The sequence below is a fragment of the Nicotiana tomentosiformis genome, chromosome 6 (assembly GCF_000390325.3).
Source record: "Nicotiana tomentosiformis chromosome 6, ASM39032v3, whole genome shotgun sequence".
In the NCBI taxonomy this organism is placed as follows: domain Eukaryota; kingdom Viridiplantae; phylum Streptophyta; class Magnoliopsida; order Solanales; family Solanaceae; genus Nicotiana; species Nicotiana tomentosiformis.
This window is the reverse complement of record NC_090817.1, coordinates 149586135-149607085: the sequence shown is the minus strand read 5'-3', so window position 1 is coordinate 149607085 and position 20951 is coordinate 149586135. Positions and strand designations below refer to the sequence as shown.

The window sequence follows — 20951 nt, the reverse complement described above, 5'->3', positions numbered from 1 at the left end:
GATAAAATATCTCTACACATTCTTCAATCTATAAAAATGAACATCATTTAGGAAAATAACTCAGGATTTCCAATTCTTTTCAAAATCAAATCAATTATTCTTATTTGTCTTCTGAAAATGAATTTCTATACTGGAGATTCATCTAATAATAATGATGAAAATTCCTCTTCATCATCATCATCTTTAGATTTAGATAATACTATTGCAGAAAAAAATTAAGTAATCTTGCAAAATATTCGCATGAACAACAATATGTTGCAGCATTTGCAAGAATATCAAAATAATGAAATTTTCAGAGTTGGCTCCGTTCTAGATCATTTGGTAATCAATCGAGATCGTGAAACTCTGATAATAATTTATTTCTCGATTATTTTTCAGATAATCCGCGTTTTAATGATGGTATGTTTCGTAGTCGATATCGGATGTTCCGAGATTTGTTCCTTTGTATTGTTATTGCAATTAAAGCTCATGATACGTACTTCGAACAAAGCGCTGATGCGCTGGGTAGATTTGGATTATCTACTTTATAAAAAATTACAACGTATTTAGAATGTTGGCATACGGTTTGCCAGCGGATGCCCTGGCAAATATGTGAAAATTAGAGAGCCAGCTGCAATTGAAAGCATGAAGAGATTTTGCCGAGCTATCGTAGAGGTTTTTGACGAGTAGTATTTGAGATCACCAACAGCTAACGATATTGCAAGGATTCTTCACATCGGTGAGCAGCGTGATTTTTTAGAAATGGTAGGTAATCTAGATTGCATGTATTAGAGATGAAAAAATTATCCAACATCATGGATTGGACAATATACATGTCGTAGTGGATCCTCAATAATTATTCTTGAAGTTGTACCTGATTATGACCTTTGGATATGGCATGCATATTTTGGTATGTTCGGCACCAATAATAACATTAATATTTTAGACTCATCACATTTATTTTCTAATTTTGCTAAAGGAATTTCTCCTCCCGCCCATTATGTTATTCAAGGAAAAGAATATGATTTGGATTATTATTTAGCTGACAGTATATATCCAAAATGGTCGACTATTGTGCAAACTATTTACGAGCCACGTTCTCAAAAGAAGAGATATTTCACAATGAAATGAAGCAAGAATCATGTCGTAAACATGTTGAACGTGCCCTCGGAGTTTTACAATCTCGTTTTACAATTATTGCAGGGCCGTCACGTTTTTTGAGAAAAGAAGTCTGAAAAAAGTGCTATGTGATATATTAACTATATGTATTATACTGCTCAACCTGATAATTGAGTATGAACGTAATCTTAATGCACTAATTCAAAATGCTTGGGAAGGTCCAACTCCAACAGTAGAAATGGTAGTAGATGAAAATTACCAACTTGAATAATTTTTAGCTTGACATAAAAAAATTAAGGACAAAGATGCTCATTTTGCACTTCGTAATACATTAATAGAGCATTTATGGGAGCAACTTACTAATCCTAAAAGTTGAATATTATGTAAAAATTAAACTAAATTTTAGCACAATGTAATATTTATTTAATTATATCTTATCAATGATTTTATTTTTATTTGAACTATCCATTAATATGTATAATGTATAATATTTGCTTGTAATTTATATTATTTAAAAATTTGTGGTATAAAATAATTTTAAATTAAATGGTTATATAAGAAATGAATATGAATTATATGGGATGAATATGTGAAAAAGAAAAAAGAAAGGATTTGTTTTATAAAAAAAAAAAAATATTATATAGAAGAGAGAGAAGAATATAAAAGAGATATTCTTTTTTGGTGTAAAAAATAGTGTAAAGGGTTGGAGTTAATTTGTACCATTTTAGTGTTTACACCATTTTGATGTAAAAAAATAGTGCAAGGGTTGGAGATGCCCTAAGACCATCTCCAACCTTACACTAAATATTACACCAAATTAGGATTGTCAAATTTGGCTCAAGCCCAAATGACCCGCCCAACCCGCTCAAGGTTGGACTGGTTATTGACCTGCTCATTTATTGATTTAGCCCATTTTGACCCAACATATCTCAACCCATTTAAAAGTTAGGCCAATTTTTAGCCCAAATTGATCCATAAGTAACTTTGCCAAAATATCTTAGAAATAATTTTTTTGTTTGATATGTTATATATAACCATAACAAAAGAAAATAAGTCTTAATACAACTCATAAGAAGACAACACAAATTAAGTAAAGCTTAGAAAGAGTTTGGCGGGTTGGGCTATGACCCGAATTTTAGTCCATCTTAACACAACTCATCTTAACCCAAATAACTTTTGGGCGGGTCATTGGAGATGCCGAAGGTAATAAAATACTAGTGAATTGACAACCCGATGCACAAGGCATCTCGCGTTCACGCAGGGTCGGAGAAAGAGCCACACCCTAAGAGGTGTGGTCTAGATAGTCTAAAGAAATGTAAGTATTAGTGGTTGCTTCCACGGAAAGTAAAAATTGGAGAATGATTGTCCAAAAAGATTGTAAAGACATTAATTTATGAGTTTATTTTTATATCTATAGTGTAGAAACATTAAATTATTAGATTAAATAAAAGGTGATAATCAATAACCTTTATTTAAAAGTGAGATTAGTAATTTCAAAATAAAGACATGTTACCCACCCACAGTAACTTAAAATATATTAATACAGCAAAAACAAATCTGATAACATCATTATATATTAATTAATTTGTTACGTAAGTTAAAAAGTTTATACTAGTATTGTATTCCAAGGAAAAATTAGCAGTTCGCTATTCATCAGAAGACGAGGGAAAAAGTGAGCTGTTAGAAACTTGTCACTCGCACAAGACCTAAGCCGACAAAATCCCATGGATATTGGAAGATAGTGCAAGTCTGTAGGAAGTGGCATTTCTATCTTCTGATTTCACTGGTTTTTTGTTTCATACTCCATTTGTTTTTTGACCTCTTTCTTATGCTCCCTCGGTTCACACCTACATTGCAGAATTCAAATTTTGAGAGTCAAACTATTTTTTTATCGTAATTTTTTTTATTTCTTTTAAATATTTTAAATTGTTATATACTATGATTTATAGTACTTTTTACGTAGTTTTCACATATATAAATTTTTATTTGAATAAACTTAAAGATCCTACGTTCGAATTCACGGTTAAAATTAAGAAGTTTAACTCTCAAAATTCGAGCTCCACCATATAAATTGGGACCGAGGGAGTAGCTTGTTTTAATAAGCTTCTAAAATTTATAGTTTGAAAAATAATTTTTAACATATGTGCTTTTTGAAGAGTAGCAGTTTGTATTTTATTAATCAATAAAAAAAAAATTCAATATTAAAGCAGCTATTTGTGCTTAGTCAAATTCCAAAAGTGTTTTAGGATAAGAATTATTTTTTATTTAACTTCTGAAAATAAATTTCTGCTATTATTCAAAATCACTACTATTTTCCTAAAAACATGGTCAAATACCATAATTCTCTAAAATAAATATTATTAAAGAAATTAAGCTTATTTGACTTCTCAGAAATTTGGCCAAACATATTACTAGTATAAGTTTTCCTTGGGAAAAAAAAAAAGCACGACTTTACCTTTTAGCACACTTATGGTGAGGTATTACAATGTGTTAAATTGCATGATTAATGTCAAAAAATCGAAACTATTAATGTATATAAGTAAATCTACTGATTCTGGTGATGAAAAAGACTCCGTATACATTGTTTGTAACAATCGGGCGGTGAGATTGGTCATTTTTTAAAATCCGTTATAATTAAACAAATATTGTATGTTACTTTTTTCTGGCACGTTAATTTACAAGTAGTCATTTTTTTTTGGGTACATTATATTGATACTTAGTTTATATTGATGAAATTCGTGAAAACATGAATACGGTAAGTAAGGATTTTGATATAGTAGTCTAGAAAACTACTCATAATTAATTAGTATTTTGCTTCTCGAACTAGATAGGTCAAAGTGAATGCTCGTGTCTTTGTCCCTATATACCAACGCTATTGATATTTCATAGTGGACAAAATATCATTTGTATTTTTTTCTAACTATATTGTGATTATGTTTTTTCTGAATCGATGATCTATTGAAAACGGTCCTTCTACCTTCATAAGGTATGGATAAGGTCTGCGTACACATTATCCTTTACGAATTCTATTTATGGGATTACACTGAATCTGTTGTTGTTGTACAAAATATCATTTGATTCCTTCTTTCCCCTATTATAATTGATCAAAAACTATTTAGCTTTAGATGCTTTATATCTTCTATAAGGTTTGAAATGCTATGTAGATGAACTGCACTAGTCCACAATTCCTTGATTAGAGAAAGACTATAAAACCTCAAAATGAAGTAGATTAATTCCCAAAAAATCTTAACACCATAATGTAAGATTAGATATTTAACAAACATTCCATGTTGCTACAATTAACGTATCCCAATAGTAAACAAAAAATATCGCAATATTCAACATTAGGTTAGGAAGCTCAAGCATAGTTACTTGTGTAGTATTTTCACATACTTTACTACTCGTATGGTTGTTATTCTCTCTGGTCTAATTTATGCGATGGTGTTCAAATTTCGAAGATCAAAACAAATTATATTTGATTATAATTTTTTATATGCTTTTTAAATATTTTGAATTGTTCATTATTGGAACTTATAATGCTTTTTACATAGTTTTCAAATATATAAAAAAAATTAAAAAAATTAAAGATTTTATGTCCAAATGCACTATTAATTTTTAAAAAGTTTGAATCTCGAAAAATAAAATATGTCATATAAATTGAGATAGATAGAGCACTTGTTACGACCAAATATAATATGATAGTTTGATTTTTTTCTCCTTAACTAGAGATCCATGGTTCAAGCTTTAAATGATTTTTTTAACAGAGAGTGTTCTACCTCCTTAGATGGCCTACTAGATGAAAATTAGAATTAGTGGGTCAATAAATTTCGAATATCGAACAAACTTTTTTAAAAAAGTCTTGGACCAATGGTAAAGTTATCTCTGTGTAATTTATAGGTCACGAGTTTGAGCCATGGAATCAGCTATTAATGTTTGCATCTGAGTAGGCTGCCTGTATACGGTCGAAATCGAGCTCGCCTACAATATGGTAGGTCAGGCTCAGAACTTGGCAATAAAAGACTGAAGATCGACTCCAAATCCCACCGGACTAGAACCCGGGGTCAGAACGCGTGCCCTCGAGAATATTGGACCCGTAATCCTGGAGTCAACCCTAACCCCGAACGAACTCGAAGAAATATTGTTAGCATTACCAAGAGAAGACCGAAATATCGGTGACCGGTCGGATATTACGGTGAGAATCTCGGCACTATCAATAAGGAACCGGCGATCAGCAAATCAAGAGATTTTTACCTTTTATAGAAATTGTACCTAAAGTAGGACTCCTCTACTATATAAAGGGGGTCTGATAATTCATTTAACAGATTGTAGCACGCATTCTAAAGCAATATATTATTATTTTTCTCTTTAAGCTCTTATTCTACTGTATCTTGATACTGATCGAAGGCCATCCAGTTCAAGGGTGGCTGACTTTCCAAGGCTGAAATTATCCCATTTGTGTGGTTTGAATTTACTTTGTCATTATTTATTTCAATTGCAACTTAATTTATCGCTTTGTGTCAAGTTAATCCACGTATCCTTAAAACCATTTATAAATTCAATTGTTATCCGATTTTGAGGGTAAACGGTTTGGCGCCCACCGTGGGGCTAAGGATAATAGTGGTTATTTGATACAAATTTTCATAACACACACTACTTTACACTTTTTCTTTGAAGTGTCTCTAATTTTAGGTTAAAACTCAAAAATATCAAACTCTCAATCAACACCCCTACATGTTGACAATGAGTTCAGTCATCACGGTGAAAATGACAACATAGCGCCCGGTAAGGAGGTACCGCCTATTGATCCCATCGGAATTCCAGTCGCGGACCCGTTTGACGCTAACTCACATGTGGCTATCGACACAAGTCTGCCTACCGACCCCGAGAATAACATCCGCGGTGGAGCCTGATTAGCAGCTCAAAATACTCAAAATAATGGAGGAGATGGGATTAATTTACGGATGATCTTCGAAATATTACAGGCTCAACAGGCGACGATAGCTAACTTACAAAACCAAAGCCGAGCACCGAACAAAATTGAACATGATCCGTCCCGGAAAATCACCCGCAGGGACGAACCGGTTGCCGAGAGGTTGAATGAAAATGAATCGGGGACTAACCCCGAGATCATAAAAATGCTCGAAGAGCTGACAAAGCGGGTAGAATTAGGGGAAAAGAAAATCGAAGCAAATGACAAAAAGGTAGAAACCTACAATTCCAGGGTCGACCAAATCCTGGGAGCGCCGCCGATACTAAAAGGCCTGGATTCCAAGAAGTTCGTACAAAAACCTTTCCCTCCGAGCACGGCTCCAAAGCCGATCCTTAAGAAATTTTGCATGCTTGAAATTCCTAAGTACAACGGAACGACCGACCCAAACGAGCATGCTACCTCCTACACATGCACCATCAAAGGGAATGACTTGGAGGATGATGAGATCAATTCTGTCTTGTTGAAGAAATTCGGAGAGACCCCGTCAAAGAAAGCTATGATATGGCATCACAACTTACCTCCTAATTCTATTGACTCATTTGCTATGCTTGCAGACTCTTTCGTGAAAGCACACACCGGGGCTATCAAGGTCGAAACCAGGAAGTCGGACCTTTTCAAAGTAAGACAGAAGGATAATGAGATGCTCAAAGAGTTCGTGCCCCGATTTCAAATAGAACGGGTGGACCTGCCACTAGTCGCTGATGATTGGGTCATTCAAGCTTTCACCCAGGGACTCAATGTTCAAAGCTCGGTGGCTTCACAATAGTTGAAGCAAAATCTAATAGAATATCCGGTTGTTACTTGGGCCGAAGCGCATAATCGGTATCAATAAAAAATCAAAGTCGAAAATGATCAACTTGGGGCCCTTTCAGGGTCCGTTTATCCCTTCAGAACCATAAACAGAGTCAAGAGAGATATCGACCATGAACCGAGGTCAAACAGGTATCGGTATCATCCATTTAGTGAAGACCGTAGAAATAGTGGGTTCGGGCGGAATTCTATGCGAAATGAAAGGAGAAGTGATCGAGGTCAGAGCAACTAGGGACTCATAAGCAAGAGCAGTTTTGACAGGCCTATCAGGCCTAAGGAAGCACCGAGGTTATCGGAATACAACTTTAAAGTTGATGTTGCCACCATTGTATCAACTATCAGATGTATCAAGGACACCAAATGGCCTCGACCTCTACAATCCGATCCATCCCAAAGGGATCCTAACCAGATGTTCAAATATCATGGCACTCACGGCCACAGAACAGAGGATTGCCGACAGTTGAGAGAGGAAGTAGCCCAGCTATTCAACAACGGGCACCTTCGAGAATTCCCGAGCGATCGAGCCAAGAACCATTTCAGGAATAGGGATTCAAATAAATAGACCAAACAAGAAGAACCTCAACACCTCATTAACATGATCATCGGTGGAATCGACATTCCTCAGGGTCCGATGCTGAAACACACCAAAGTATCCATCACAAGGGAAAAACAGACCCGGGATTACGTACCGGAAGGAACCTTGTCTTTCAATGACGAAAATGCTGAGGGGATCGTGCAACTCACAACGATGCACTGGTAATATCGGTAATAGTAAATAAATCTCGAATTAAGCGTGTGTTAATTGATCCAGGTAGCTCAGCCAACATCATCAGATCGAGAGTCGTAGAGCAGCTTGATCTACACGATCAAATTGTGCATGTAGTCCGAGTTCTAAATGGATTCAACATGGCATGTGAAACCACCAAGGGGGAAATAACATTACAGTGAATGCCGCCAGGACCATCCAGGAAACCAAATTTTATGTGATCGAATGAGACATGAGGTACAATGCTTTATTCGGGAGGCCATGGATCCACAATATGAGGGCAGTGCCCTCAAATCTGCACCAAGTGTTAAAATTCCCAACACCGGGAGGGATTAAAACAATATACGGAGAGCAGCCAGCCATAAAGGAAATATTTGAGGTTGAAGAGGCGATTCTGATATCCACACTTGCAACGACAAAGGGGGCAAGTTCCGTCACGCCCCAAACTCGGGGAGCGCGACCGGCGCTCAACTGAGAGAACCCAGCCGAGCAAGCTTGTTAGATTTCCTTCTACCCAAACTCATCCATGAATAAAGAAGAGATGTGCTCCATTAATTAAACACTGAAAAGATTATATTAACAACTTCCTTTTCATTCCCATTAGCAGCCTCATTCATAATTTCCAAAATATTACGAGTTTATAGAATTAATGAAAAACATGATTTCCAAATACCAACATTTCTAGTTCAATTCCCAACATCAACCACAACCCACAACCTATCTACGAAGCCTCTAAGTACAGTAGAAGAGTAATATGGAAATGCCGGCAACAAGGTCCCGACTATACCTCAAAACATAGTACATGAGAAACAAAAGATATATGACCCCGAAATGAAGTGGGGCTCACCAAATCAGTTGAAAAGAGTGCACTGCTATTATTGATCAATGTCGCTTGCTGTAGAACCACCTGCATCCATTAAAGATGCAGCGCCCCCGGCAAAAGAGATGTTTGTACTGTCGAATAGCACTAGTATGTATAGCTAAAAGTCCTCTTTCAAAATAAAATGCCCATATAAGAAAAGGCAACACACAGAGATAGCAAGTCACAATCAACAATATCAAATGTCCAGTTAAAACATAATAATTTTCAAAATACGAACTTTATATACAATTTTTGGTTGGGAGATCATTGGCACCGATATTCCACCGTCTTTGTTAGCATGGAGTCCGATTACGCCCGATCGGCTAGGCCATCTCCCCACGGACAATGTGGTTTGACAGGTGATGCGAAAGAAAGTTGTTACCAAGAGTAGTACCACCATGTGTGCAACATGGAGTCCGATCTCCACCCGATCAGCTAGGCCGTCTTCCCACACATGTTGTGTGGGTTGACTTTTCCATTCCAAAATTATTACCAGTTCATCCCAATTAAGGGAAATAATATCACAATTTCATCCCAAATAAGGGGAATAACCACAATCCACCCCTACACCGGCACATGTAGTTTCAGGTGTGGGCCTTATGACCCACCCTTCCTCGGTTTTACTAATGATGCTCCCAAAAACATTTTTATTTTTGATTTGCACACAAAGGTAAGATAATTACAATTGTAATTACTTCAACATCTTTCACATTGTATAAATTCTCATTAGCATTTCCAGTCATTCATAACGACAATATTTCCTTGGCTCATTTGGCCATTCACAAGATTCTTTATTCCTGGCACGATGTCCATATTTCATATTCCACACTTTCACCTCTTTCAATTTTAAAGATCACCATCAAATACAAATAGAAAATTTCAGAAATTATATACTTCAAATCCATTTGAAATGGGAACTTCAAACACAAATGGTTTCTTCCCAAAGAATGAGGCATACCAACTAACAATAGAAACACACATGAAAAATCATAAACAATCAATACACCATTTACTCTTGCAATACTCTTCCCTAGAAATGACAATGTACAATTTCAACACACGAGTATGTAAGAACTCGAATCACACTAGGTATACTTATAAAGCAAGGCATTAGTTAAAGCAGCCACTTATGGGCATGAATTGAGTACAAAAGCTCTTAGGCAAATTCTATTTTCCAAATCACTTTTAACACAGTTGAGTCGAGGCTCATTTCATATTCTTTATCGCATTCACTCAAATCATTCACTCTACTAGCCATAGTCATAACTTAAATTCTTGGCACATTGGCCATACTCTATATCCCCAATTCGATTATTTTATTTCCAACCACCTTTATAGGTTATAAACAATAAGATATTTCCAATCATGACTTTAGGTACACATATGAGCAATTTAGAGTCTTAAGAATATTGAGATTTTCTCATACAATTTGGCATACTAGCTTTCATTTGAAATACGATTCAAAGCCACAACATTTTAATACGCAACCCATACTTTGAAACTTACGGGAACATTATGGAATTCAATTCCAAGAGAGAAAGTTTAGCCAACATACCTTGCTTTGAGCTTTCCTTAAATTACTACAACGTTCCGAAAATTCTAGCAATCCCAATCTATTTTGAGACATAACAAAATCGAACACAAATTAGGAAAATATTTATGATTTCAGCTCATTTGAGCATTTTATCAAACACTAGGTGTGCAAATTTGGTTACAAGGTTCTTCTACAAGATTTCCTTCATTCCACAACCCAATCTTTACTTATTTTAGCTCAACAATCTTCCCATAAACCTTATTGGTACAAGCATGTATAATTAACACTCTGACACCCAAAAATCATACTCCCAGTCACCCATCTTTTACCCCAAACTCGAAATTGAAGACTAGGGGTTTGAAACCTTACCTCTTAGATTAAGAACTTGAGAGATTTCTTGTTGGATTTCAAGGCTTGAGCAAGATTAAATGAACAAGACACTTGAGCTTCTTCCTCTCTCTAGAACACTCTCATTTCTCACTAAAATATCAGGTTTTAGCTCAAAAATGACTTAACCCATCTCTCTACCCGGCCTTGGGGGTATTAAATGAGCTCCTACGTGTGCTGCCGCGCACCTAGCCGCGCACCTGAGGCAGAAACTCTCAAATATGCGCGGCCGCGCATGTGGGCGTGCATATGACATAGGTCCAGTAAAATGGCCATAACTTTCTGTAGAAATATATAAATGACAAACGGTTTGATGCCTTGGAAACGAGACTCAAAGGGATTTAATTTGATAGGTAGATCACCACCTAAGTCATTATATTGAGGGAGTTATATACATTTGAAGCTGGATCTTGTGCCAATTGAAACATCCTTTACACTTAATGTATCCAACTTTGTTCCACACAAGTTCTTGCCATTCACAAAATTCCTTAGTATGTTCCAACACACCTTAAACATATATTATCAATTCAAAATTATGTGTCTCTATCCCATAGGTCTCCTTTAATACTGAAATACGTTATTCCCAAATACCATTGGCGCACTTTAAAATCTTAAAATTAGGAAATTTTTACGGGGCATTATATTCTCCCCCACTCTACTCCTCATTCGTCCTCGAATGAGGAGTAGAGTCCGTCCCCAAACACTTAACATAACTCGTTTCTTCTTCCACACATCTTAAGCTCCCAAATTTGACTAACTCCAAAACAACTCCTAACAACACATCCACAACTCAACAAAGTATCACGATATATATCAACAACACTAATCTCAACATTACAGGAATTATATTATCAAGAGTGATAACTGGACACGAACTGCATATTTTTAAATCATAAGGCCTAGAAAGTACCTTTCAAATCAAAACCAATTTCTATACAATCGAGCGAAAATATTTTCTTTCCACAACACTTTCGGCCTTCAAGGTGACCTTCTCGACTTACAGACTTTGCCATAACACATTGACGTAGGCAATCCCAACTTCCAGACTTGTCATATATATTGTCACGTACGAAGAATTTACATTTCTTAACCTTCCACATTATTTTTGTACTAGTGGTTTATCATTTGCATATCCTCTCAGAGAATCACGTTACCCTTTACCACTTTTCTAGACTACACATGTCTTCAACAAAATATCCAAACATTATAGCTACACGACCCTACTCTCGTTTTATTGAACTTAAGTAGCCTCACCATAGCCCTTCCCTCCCCACTTGGGGTGAATGTTTCACATTTCGATACAAGTCTTGAATTTAGCAATTTGAAGGACACATGTTTCACATCTCTAGTCCTCCTGTATATGATTGACTATTAGGGAGATTTCAATTCCCATGTATTAACCTCATAAGTCCTCTACTCTTATTCAGCCACATAGGCTTGGGATCCAAATCCCTCGTGTCAATATCCTTTTTGGAGTGTAACACCACTTCGCACATTTCTGGAATTTTTATAATATTCATAGTGCTAGGGTCTTCTCATTATGGGTTCACTTAACTCTCCTTTCATAACTTCTTGTCTTCCGTGAGAGACCTACACATTTATCATTACTCTCCAGGCCATGCCTTTCATATATCACGTGCCTATGTAACAAATTTACATCTTAGAATCATACACATGGTTCCCACACTATCCACATGTATTAGTTAAGCTTAGGTCTCATTTATCACGTCAATGCCTCTTTGGAGGTGGGTAATCACTTCTAGCACTCTTCTCATATAAAGTATGCTCATGGTACTATATACTTGTCTCATATGGCCATACCATTCATTTAACATGATATATGTGCCATCTGTTTAATATTCAGACCTTTACCCATTCGTCATGTCACATGAATACATTACTTGGAATAAACCAAAAGAGCATTTAAACTTACCTTGAACCTCAATGCATGAGTTAGAGGAAGAACAGATCCACAATGAGTTTTATCACACGATTCAGAATATCAAAGAAGGGTATTATTCCTAAATGTCCAAGTAGCCTCCAACTTATAGATGTGGTCGACAACACACCGATAAGAAGGACTCTACTAGACATGGCTCCGAGACATCCTAGGACACTTTAAAACCTTAGGCTCTAATACCAAGTTTGTCACGCCCCAAACTCAGGGAGCGCGACCGGCGCTCAACCGAGAGAACCCGGTCGAGCAAGTCTGTTAGATTTCCTTCTATCCAAACTCATCCATGAATAAAGAGGAGATGTGATCCATTAATTAAACACTGAAAAGATTATATTAACAACTTCCTTTTCATTCCCATTAGCAGCCTCATTCATAATTTCAAAAATATTACGAGTTTATAGAATTAATGAAAAGCATGATTTCTAAATACCAACATTTCTAGTTCAATTCCCAACATCAACCACAACCCACAACCTGTCTATGGAGCCTCTAAGTACAGTAGAAGAGTAATATAGAAATGCCGGCAACAAGGCCACGGCTATACCTCAAAACACAGTACATGAGAAATAAAAGATACATGACCCCGAAATGAAGTGGGGCTCACCAAATCAGCTGAAAAGAGTGCACTGCTATTATTGATCAATGTCGCCTGCCATAGAATCACCTGCATCCATTAAAGATGCAGCGCCCCCGGCAAAAAGGATGTTTGTACTGGCGAATAACACTAGTATGTATAGCTAAAATTCCTCTTTCAAAATAGAATGCTCATATAAGAAAAGGCAACACACAGAGATAGCAATTCATAATCAACAATATCAAATTTCCAGTTAAAACATAATAATTTTCAAAATAAGAACTTCATATACAATTTTTGGTTGGGAGATCATTGGCACCGATATTCCACTGTCTTTGTTAGCACGGAGTCCGATCACGCCCGATCGGCTAGGCCATCTCCCCACGGACAATGTGATTTGACAGGTGATGCGAAAGAAAGTTGTTACCAAGAGTAGTACCACCATGTGTGCAACATGGAGTCCGATCTCCACCCGATCAGCTAGGCCGTCTTCCCACACATGCCGTGTGGGTTGACTTTATCATTCTACAATTATTACTAGTTCATCCCAATTAAGGGGAATAATATCACAATTGCATCCCAAACAAGGGGAATAACCACAATCCACCCCTACACTGGCACGTGTAGTTTCAGGTGTGGGCCTTATGACCCACCCTTCCTCGGTTTTACTAATGATGCTCCCAAAAACATTTTTATTTTTGATTTGCACACAGAGGTAAGATAATTACAATTGTACTCACCTCAACTTCTTTCACATTGTATAAATTCTCATTAGTATTTCCAGTCATTCATAACGACAATATTTCCTTGGCTCATTTGACCATTCACAAGATTCTTTATTCCTGGCACGATGGTTGTATTTCATATTCCACACTTTCACCTCTTTCAATTTCAAAGATCACCATCAAATACATATAAAAAATTTCAGAAATCATATACTTCAAATCCATTTGAAATGGGAACTTCAAACACAAATGGTTTCTTCCCAAAGAATGAGGCATACCAACCAACAATAGAAACACACATGAAAAATCATAAACAATCAATACACCATATACTCTTGCAATACTCTTCCCCAGAAATGACAATGTACAATTTCAACACACGAGTATATAAGAACTCGAATCATACTAGGTATACTTATAAAGCAAGGCATTAGTTAAAGCAGCCACTTATGGGCATGAATTGAGTACAAAAGCTCTTAGGCAAATTCTATTTTCCAAATCACTTTTAACACAGTTGAGTCGAGGCTCATTTCATATTCTTTATCGCATTCTCTCAAATCATTCACACTACTAGCCACAGTCATAACTTAAATTCTTGGCATGTTGGCCACACTCTATATCCCCAATTCGATTATTTCATTTCCATCCACCTTTATAGGTTATCAACAATACGACATTTCCAATCAAGACTTTAGGTACACATATGAGCAATTTAGAGTCTTAAGAATATTGAGATTTTCTCACACAATTTGGCATACTAGCTTTTATTTGAAATACGATTCAAAGCCACAACATTTTAATACGCGACCCATACTTTGAAACTTACGGAAATATTATGGAATTCAATTCCAAAAGAGAAAGTTTAGCCAACATACCTTGCTTTGAGCTTTCCTTAAATTACTACAACGTTCCGAAAATTCTAGCAATCCCAATCTATTTTGAGACATAAAATAATTGAACACAAATTAGAAAGATATTCATGGTTTCAGCTCATTTGAGTATTTTATCAAACACTAGGTGTCCAAATTTGTCTACAAGGTTCTTCTACAAGATTTCCTTCATTTCACAACCCAATCTTTACTTATTTTGGCTCAACTATCTTCCCACAAACCTTATTGGTACAAGCATGTATAATTAACACTCTTACACCCAAAAATCATACTCCCAATCACCCATCTTTTACCCCAAACTCGAAATTAAAGACTAGGGGTTTAAAACCTTACCTCTTAGATGAAGAACTTGAGAGATTTCTTGTTGGATTTCAAGGCTTGAGCAAGATTTGATGAACAAGATACTTGAGCTTCTTCCTCTCTCTCTCTCTCTCTCTAGAACACTCTCACTTCTCTCTAAAATATCCAGTTTTAGCTCAAAAATGACTTAACCCATCTCTCTACCCGTCCTTGGGGTATTAAATGAGCTCCTACGTGCACCGCCGCGCACCTAGCCGCGCACCTGAGGCAGAATCTCTCAAATATGCGTGGCCGCGCATGTGGGCGTGCATATGACACAGGTCCAGTAAAATGGCCATAACTTTCTGTAGAAATATCCAAATGATGAACGGTTTGATGCGTTACAAACTAGGGTCAGAGGTATTTAATTTGATAGGTAGATAACCACCTAAGTCATTATATGGAGGTATTTCTATTTATTTGAATTTGGGTCTTGTGCCAATTGAAACATCCTTTACACTTAATGTATCCAACTTGTTCCACACAAGTTTTTGCCATTCACAAAATTCCTTAGTATGTTCCAACACACCTTAAACATATATTATCAACTCAATATTATGTGGCTATATCCCATAGGTCTTCTTTAATACTCAAATACATTATTACCAAATATCTTTGGCGCACTTTAAAATCTTAAATTATTAGAAAATTTTTACGGGCGTTATAAGTTCGGTCACAAAGCGAGAAGCTAAATAGCAATTACAAACACCAGCCCCGAACCAATCGGGGAAGCAGGGGACTGGGGAAGATGATGACTACGGGGCTCCTATGTCGTTTATAGCCCCCGATGATTCCGACGCCACTAAATCGACAGTCGAGGAGCTGGAACAGGTCATATTGATCGAGCATCTACCTGATCAAAAGGTATACCTGTGCACGGGGTTAAGTATCGAGCTCAGGAAAAAAATCATTCAATTTCTTATAGCTAACATAAATTATTTTACTTGGCCCCACCTTGATATGACAGGGATCCCGCTGGAGATAACCACCCACAAGCTAAGCCTGGACCCGAAATTCCACGTGGTCAAACAGAAGAGGAGACCTCAGTCCGAGGTCAAACATGCTTTTTGTTACACCCCATTTTCATACGTAAAAGTACGCCATAAGTAAATTGATGAAAGCTCGGAAATGAGATATTACATCCCGTGTTGTCGTACATTAAAGTTTCGTCGTAAGTTAATCGACGTAAGTTCAGGAATGAGATTATTTTGGGATTATAATTATTATACTATTTCAAACAAGTGACGAGTAAATTCGTGAAGGTGAGAAGGTAAGCGAATAAAAAAAAATGAGTTTCATCAAAGTTTGACAATTTGGGATAAAATGCGATCCAAGCTATAATACCCTGTATTTATGGACTAGTTTCATACAAGGTACCACATAACCATAATAGTAAGGTGTACAAAGTGTGTTAAAAGTGAGTAGTATTTTAAGTAATTTGAGATAATTCTTAATTATATGGATAATTAGGTAATTATAGATTTTTAGTGGGAGATTAATTAAGTAATTAAGCATAAAATGGATAAGACTAAGTACCCTTAACGTGGCAGCCAAAGGTTGTCTTGATCAAGCCAAGAAATGACTCTTAAGTCATGTAAAAAGGTGGCACATTTTAAGAAGAGTTTTAAGGCCTAATCATCCTAAAGTGGGGCCCACAAAGACCAACAAATTAAGAGATTTCCTTATCTCATTAAGATGCTAAGCTTGAACGGAGGGAGCTCATAATATTTAAAGATCTCTTTACTTCACTAAAGAGAGGTATCTACTTATTTGCAATTCATACAAACGTGACTACTTAATGATTTGCTTCAACATTTCAACATTCTAGTAAAGAGATGTATCATACAAAGAGAGGTATCATTCTAGTAACGTGATTTTCTTCAACATTTCATACAAAGACTACTTAATACTATAACAACGTGGGATTTGTGATTCTAAGTGAGTACGGCGCAATCTTTCTCAAGAATATCATATGGATTGTTCCCTATTTCGATCTCGTTGTTACGTGTTTCGTCGTGATTGGTGTGTGTTAGAAGGATTGTCAAGAGAATCGGCTCAAGTATGTTAAGGCTATCCCTCTTTTTCTTTTGGCATGATCTAAGTAACGATACGTAAACGTAATGCTATTCCATAAGTGGTTCTACTCTTAACAGTTAAGGATGCCTATGTTATTCATTTCTGTAAAGTTATATTCAAGTATGTCTAAGTACGTTCCTAAGTCTCTATTGAAGTATTTAATAAAGATGTTAATATTTATAATATAGTGATACATGCATCTTTATGCATTTACCACCGTGCTACGGCCGGTTGGGCAGATATGCATATTCATTTACCACCGAGCTACGACTGGTTGAGCAATTACACATTTACCACCGAGCTACGCCGGTCGGACAGTCATACATTTACCACCGAGCTACGGCCCGTTGGGAAGTTATACATTTACCACCGAGCTACGGCCGGTCGGGCAGCCATGTATTTACCACCGCGCTACGGGCGATCGGGCAGTTACCACTGATCAGTTGGGCAGTCATGCATCATACGATATGGATAATAGAAATAGTCTCAAAGAGAAGCATTATATATGTAAGTATAATAAGTATGCATATACGGTGGCACTTCAGAGATTCAGGTTGATTCTTATATGTCTTTAATTAATGTTGACTTATTGTTATATTTCAGTTCTGCCTTACATAGTCAGTACATTATTTGTACTGACATCTTTTCATTGGGGACGCTGCATTCATGCCTGCATGTATAGATAATCAATTTTACGAGCCCTCATGGTATACGAGATTAGCATTCAGCGATGGATCGGTAAGACTCCACCTCATTCGGAGTGCAACCGAGTCTATGAGTCATCGTGTCAGAGTTTTGCTACAAACTTATGGGTGGGCAGGTACACTGTCCCATTTGATATCAAATAATCTTAAAGGCTTTGTAGACAGAGGTTCATTTTGTACAGTATGTCAGAGGCCTTGACGGCCTATATGTATTCATGTTTTAAGAAAGATGATTCATTCATATAGTGTTTTCCCACTTACAGTTGTACATTATGAGTTGTGGCCATGTGGTCCATGATAGTTATAAAAGAAATGAGTTCAGCTAACTCGACCTATGTATGTTCTAGTTTTGGTCAAATAATCATGAGTTACAGAGTGGTTCTCTCGGGCCAGCACAGCACCGGGTGCCAGCCACGCCTCCCCAGGTTTGGGGCGTGACAAAGTGGTATCAGAGCAGGTCGTGTCCTAGGGAGTCTACAAATCCTTGCCTAGTAGAGTCTCAATTATGGGTGTGTTGTGCTCCACATTTATAATTGAGAGGCTATAGGGCATTTAGGAAATGTTACCCTTCTTTTGTTTCCAGATCGTGCCATAGAGCTGAGTCGTAAGAAGTCAATATGAAGCTTTCACCAGATTTTGTATGCACTAGAGGTGCAGGTATCACAGTAGAGCTTTAAGGCGTAATTTCCACCTATGTGGAAGGGAGGTTATGAAAGAAAAAGAAGATACGATGCGAGATTGAAAAGTAAGGTAAAGGTAAAGAAGATACAAGATACTCGAGTACAAAAGGTTGTGAATAGTCCAGATATCATATTGAGGTTGGGTTTTAGCTTAGTTTACAAAGGAGAGAAGAGTCACATAGGCGCATTTACAAGGTCAGAGACAGTTACGAGATTGGAAGGATTCTGACCAAAAGTCATGGTGTGAGAAAGAGGCCTAAAGGAGGGGATGCCCTGGCCTTTGGAATTATTCACAGAACAGTTGCCTAGAGGGCAAAGAGAGTACTAAAGTATTCAGAAGACATAAGTTATGAAAATGATAAGTGCATCAGTCAACATTCGAGGACGAATGTTTCAAAGGGGGGAATGATGTTACACCCCATGTTTTCGTACATAAAAGTACGCCATAAGTAAATTGATGAAAGTTCGAAAATGAGATATTACATCCCGCATTGTCATACGTTAAAGTTTTGTCGTAAGTTAATCGACGTAAGTTCAGGAATGAGATTATTTTGGGATTATAAGTATTATGCTATTTCAAACAAGTGACGAGTAAATTCGCGAAGGTGAGAAGGTAAGCGAATCGAAAAAAATGAGTTTCGTCGAAGTTTGACAATTTGGGATAAAATACGGTCCAAGTTGTAATATCCCGTATTTATGGACTAGTGTCATACAAGGTACCACATGACCATAATAATAAGGTGTACAAAGTGTGTTAAAAGTGAGTAATATTTTAAGTAATTTGAGATAATTCCTAATTATGTGGATAATTGGGTAATTATGGATTTGTAATGGGAGATTAATTAAATAATTAAGCTAATTGGTTAATTAAGCAAAAAATGGATAAGACTAAGTGCCCTTAACGTGGCAGCCCAAGGTTGTCTTGATCAATCCAAGAAATGACTCTTAAATCATGTAAAAAGGTGGCACATTATAAGAAGAGTTTTATGGCCTAATCATCCTAAAGTGGGGCCCACAAAAACCAACAAATTTAGAGATTTCCTTATCTCATTAAGATACTAAGCTTGAACAGAGGGAGCTCATAACATTTAAAGATCTCTTTACTTTACTAAAGAGAGGTATCTACTTATTTGCAATTCATACAAACGTGACTACTTAATGATTTGCTTCAACATTTCAACATTCTAGTAACGAGATGTATCATACAAAGAAGGTTATCGTTCTGGTAATGTGATTTTCTTCAATATTTCATACAAAGACTACTTAATACTATAGCAATGTAGGATTTGCAATTCTAAGGGAGTACGGCAAAATCTTTCTCAAGAATATCATACAGATTGTTCCCTATTTCGCTCTCGCCGTTATGTGTTTCATCGCGATTGGCGTGTGTTAGAAGGATTGTCAAGAGAATCGTCTCAGGTATGTTAAGGCTATCCCTCCTTTTCCTTTGGCATGATCCAAGTAACGATACATAAACGTAATACTATTCCATAAGTGGTTCTACTCTTAACAGTTAAGGATACCTATGTTATTCATTCATGTAAAGTTATATTCAAGTATGTCTAAGTACGTTCCTAAGTCTCTATTAAAGTATTTAATAAAGATGTTAATGTTTATAATATAGTGATACATGCATCTTTATGCATTTACCACCGTGCTACGGCTGATTGGGTAGACATGCATATTCATTTACCATCGAGTTACGACTGGTTGGGCAGTTACACATTTACCACCGAGCTACACTGGTCAGGCAGTCATACATTTACCACAGAGCTACAGCCTGTTGGGCAGTTATACATTTACCACCGAGCTATGGCCGGTCGGGCAGTCATGTATTTACCATCGCGCTACGGCCGGTCGGGCAGTTACCACTGATCAGTTGGGCAGTCATGCATCATACGATATGGATAATAGAAATAGTCTCAAAGAGAAGCATTATATATGTAAGTATAATAAGTATGCATATACGGTGGCACTTCAGAGATTCAGGTTGATTCTTATATGTCTTTAATTAATGTTGACTTATTGTTATGTTTCAGTTCTGCCTTACATACTCAGTACATTATTCGTACTGACGTCCTTTTGTTGGGGACGCTGCATTCATGCATGCAAGTATAGATAATCAATTTGACGAGCCCTCATAGTAGACGAGATTGGCATTCAGGGAAGGATCGGTAAGACTCCACCTCATTCGTAGTGCAGCCGAGTCTATGAGTCATCGTGTCAAAGTTTTGCTACAGACTTATGGGTGGGCAGGTATCCTGTCCCATTTGATGTCAAATAATCTTAGAGGCTTTGTAGACAGAGGTTCATTTTGTACAGTATGTCAGAGGCCTTGAAGACCCATACGTATTCATGTTTTAAGAAAGATGATTCATTCATACAGTGTTTTCCCACTTACAATTGTACATTATGAGTTGTGGCCATGTGGGCCCATGATAGTTACAAAAGGAATGAGTTCAGCTAACTCGACCTATGTATGTTCTAGTTTTGGTCGAACGATCATGAGTTACAGAGTGGTTCGCTCGGGCCAGCACGGTACTGGGTGCCAGCCACGCC

At 36.9% G+C, this 20951-nt stretch overlaps 1 pseudogene; it reads left to right on the top strand.

Moving 5' to 3' along the window:
- Nucleotides 1-240: 240 nt before the first annotated feature.
- LOC138894925 (uncharacterized) lies at nucleotides 241-1369 on the top strand (annotated as a pseudogene).
- Nucleotides 1370-20951: the final 19582 nt, after the last annotated feature.